This window comes from Carassius carassius, chromosome 50 (assembly GCF_963082965.1).
Source record: "Carassius carassius chromosome 50, fCarCar2.1, whole genome shotgun sequence".
NCBI classification, from domain to species: domain Eukaryota; kingdom Metazoa; phylum Chordata; class Actinopteri; order Cypriniformes; family Cyprinidae; genus Carassius; species Carassius carassius.
Genome location: NC_081804.1, coordinates 7,443,371 through 7,447,020, shown reverse-complemented (window position 1 = coordinate 7,447,020; position 3,650 = coordinate 7,443,371). Strand labels below are relative to the sequence as shown.

The following is a 3,650-nucleotide window of genomic DNA, read 5'->3' as shown; positions in this document are numbered from 1 at the left end:
TTGTTCAGATGCACACCGGGCTTCACACAGTTTTTCATTGCCCAACAATGAAAGGAGCTTTCAGCAAGGCTGGTTCCAATTCATCTGTGATAAATGAGAAGATAAGGCAATCAGAGCACACCATGACACGGTGTGAAGCTAGTTAGGCACACTTCGAGCTCATTCAGGTGTGCCTGTGAGTCCTGATGTTGGGGGGGCCCTCTGTATATATACGTACACAGCCCTGATGGTGGCCAACACTCGGGCAGGAGCTGGATGTTGGTTCCTTGGTGTAGCTTCTTTCTGTTGACAGGTCAGGTGTTGCAACGTTATATGGATCAGAATACGTGGGTTGCGGGAGTGAGAAGATTACTTTACCACATATCTCAGTATTGCATGGACAACTGAGGAAGTCAGTGTTTTCACTGGAGGCATCTGTGGAGGTCTCTGAAATGGGTGTCTATGTGAGGGGTTCGCGAAGGCCCAAATGGAGTGCATCAATTGGGGCATAACAACCCGGAACACCTGAGACAGGTAAGTGGATGGTGTGGGTTGAGGGATGTTGCCACAGTTTTACTTACTAGTTAGTAATTAACTGAGGTACGTCAGTTTGAATGTGGTTCACTGGTATGACAGGTGTCATTTTCTTCTTTCTTGCCTCCCTGCAATCTCACTCACTGATTCTTAACATTTAACTTCATCCATGCAAAGAAAAGCAGCTAAATGAATTTGAAATGAAAACCTAAGGGAATTCTTTAACTGTCTATTGGAATTCCTCCCCTTGACTGACATGTCTAAACTTTTTATCATCTTTCTCAATAGCTGGGAAGGGCCAGGTTCACACGGAGTTCAGAAAAACTTAATTTGGACATCATGTTAGACTAATTGGCAGTTCTGAAATCTGAATGTTTGTTTGTTTGTGAATTTGAGTTCTAAATGACTTTAATCATTTCATGTGTGGGTGGTTAAGAGTGTGGGTCAGCCAAATTCAGAAAACATATTTAGATGGCAAAACTTTATTCTTTTTCAATGTTTGTATATATTTTTGTTCTTATGTACTGTAGTTGTGGCCTTCTCACTCTTTCTGACTTTTGCGTTTCACTGCTGTCTTCAAAACTACCTCAGTTTCACTGCCAAAATCCTATCAGTTTCAATCCCTTACCTTGTGTGTGTACATACAGTATGAGTATTAGACACATTTGCGTGATTAGAAGGAGAGTTAAATTCAGTTAACAAACTTAGTATATACACTCAATTTTCACCATTTTCCCTGGTGGTCTAGTGGTTAGGATTCGGTGCTCTCACCGCCGCGGCCCGGGTTCGATTCCCGGTCAGGGAAAGCTCTTTAGGGGAAGTCGTGGCCTAATGGTTAGAGAGTCGGACTCCCAATCGAAAGGTTGTGAGTTCGAGTCCCGGGCCGGCAGGAATTGTGGGTGGGGGGAGTGCATGTACAGTTCTCTCTCCACCTTCAATACCACGACTTAGGTGCCCTTGAGCAAGGCATCGAACCCCCAACTGCTCCCCGGGCGCCGCAGCATAAATGGCTGCCCACTGCTCCGGGTGTGTGCTCACAGTGTGTGTGTGTGTGCACTGCTCTGTGTGTGTGCATTTCGGATGGGTTAAATGCAGAGCACAAATTCTGAGTATGGGTCACCATACTTGGCTGAATGTCACTTCACTTTCACTTTACACTTTTCACTTTTTCACTTTCATTAGCTTTAAAATGGTGATGCCGCACATGTGTGACTGACCAAGCGGCTGGTTGTAGAAGGACATTCTCAGTGACAAACAGGCCTACAGCATGATGATGTGAAAGAACTGGGGATTTCAGACTGATGGGCAGAGACCAGAGCTACCAGCTCTACCAGTCCACACAACTGTCAATCACACCATTAAAAAAGTGAGAGAGTTTTTGCAGTACTTGGCTTGTCAAACAACAACATTTCAACTAAACAATATATATAATGCTTATTAAAAGTATCTGATTTTATATTGATAGTATTAATTTTTCAGCTTCTTGTCAAATTATCATGGCACTATTTAAATAATAGCAAATAATCAAATTCTGTCTAATGTAAATTATATGTAGTATAGTGAAGAACATGCACTAATATATATATATATATATATATATATATATATATATATATATATATATATATTATTGCACTAAAAAAAAAAATATATATATATATATATATATGTATATATATATATATATATATATATATACAGTATATATATATATATATATATATATATATATATATATATATATATATATATATATATTATATATAACTACTTTATTTTAATGATGCAAAGCTTCACCTTCTCTGCACTAATTAGGAAGTTTTTGAATGAAATATCAACATTAAATATCAGGGCGTGAGATTGACAGTAATGGTGCATCTTAATCTTCTGACAACTTTAAGTGCCATAACCTATAGAAGTCCTCACCTTGATTAAATGAAGTGAAAATTGTATTCTCGTCTCTCTTGATATGAAAATGTAATTTGCTATCATGAAATATATAGTTGTCACTTCTTAAAAAGGTGTCAGCAATTTGCTTCACTGGGTAAGATGAATATTTGCCACGACTGGAGAAGAAAAGGTTTGGGGGGGGGGGGGGGGGGGGTGATGTCTGTGATCAATGAAAGACTTCATTGCCATGCGCTTCGATGCTTTTTAAATAAGAGACTATAGATCTCGAGTTTCTGAGGCATGTGGCGTCCATATCTCTGGTGGCATGACAACACTGCCACCTAGAGACTGATGACTATTCCTGAGAAATCTGCCTTGGTGTGTGTGGTTGTGCGTGTGTGTTTTTAGCACAGACAGATCCACTCATTCCCACCTTTTTTCACCCCTCTATGGACAGGAGCACATTTGGATGATGTTTATTTTGATGCTACAACACATGTTGGTTTCATTTGAATTCCGAATTGAATTCCCAGTGCAAAAAAAAAAAACCTGTGCGCTTCTCCCTTTGTGGTCAAATTATATGGTTTTAGCCAATTGTCTCCAGTAGTTAAACCCAATATATTCCTCTTTGACTTTACAATGTTAAACTAGAAAAATGTAATGTGCTTGGTAAGAAGTAAATTACTGTTATTTAGCTTCAGAAAACTGTAAAATTTGTTTGCTGGTTTAATTCTGAAACAATGGCCATAATTTGCTCAAAACACAGATTAGAAACTTTCATGCAGTTACTCAAAAAAAAAAAAAAAAAAAAGTTAATCTAACATAAATTCAAAGTCGTTGTTTAGTACAATTTGGAATGGTTTTGGCATGTAGAAATAAATAGACAAATTGTTTTAGATGTTAAATCGTTATAAAAATCCTAGATAAAATGTTCACGGGTTTAGACCCGAAAATTAAGCCAAAATTGTCGTCGATAGCTGTCAAGATGAAGCCCCTCTCAGGGATTCACAGACCTGTCAGGTGTGCTAAACTATACTAATGAGTGAGACTGCGCATCTAGCCATCCATCTGTAGAAGTCCTGCTGAACACCCTCAACCCAGCTGCTCCCTTCTCATGACCCAGGTGAGTCAGGCAGGGACAGGGTGATGTGTGCTAGCCCCCCGTCTCCAGGAAACCTGGTTCCCGCGCTGGGATCAAAGATCAGTTGGTTCAGGGAAGTGGTCTAGTCTGGTGCTTTGAAGATGGA

At 39.5% G+C, this 3,650-nt stretch overlaps 1 non-coding gene across 1 annotated transcript; it reads left to right on the top strand.

Annotated features, from left to right (window-relative positions):
• Positions 1-1,246: 1,246 nt before the first annotated feature.
• trnae-cuc (transfer RNA glutamic acid (anticodon CUC)) lies at positions 1,247-1,318 on the top strand. Its single transcript has one exon. It is a non-coding gene; the product is annotated as a tRNA-Glu (tRNA).
• Positions 1,319-3,650: the final 2,332 nt, after the last annotated feature.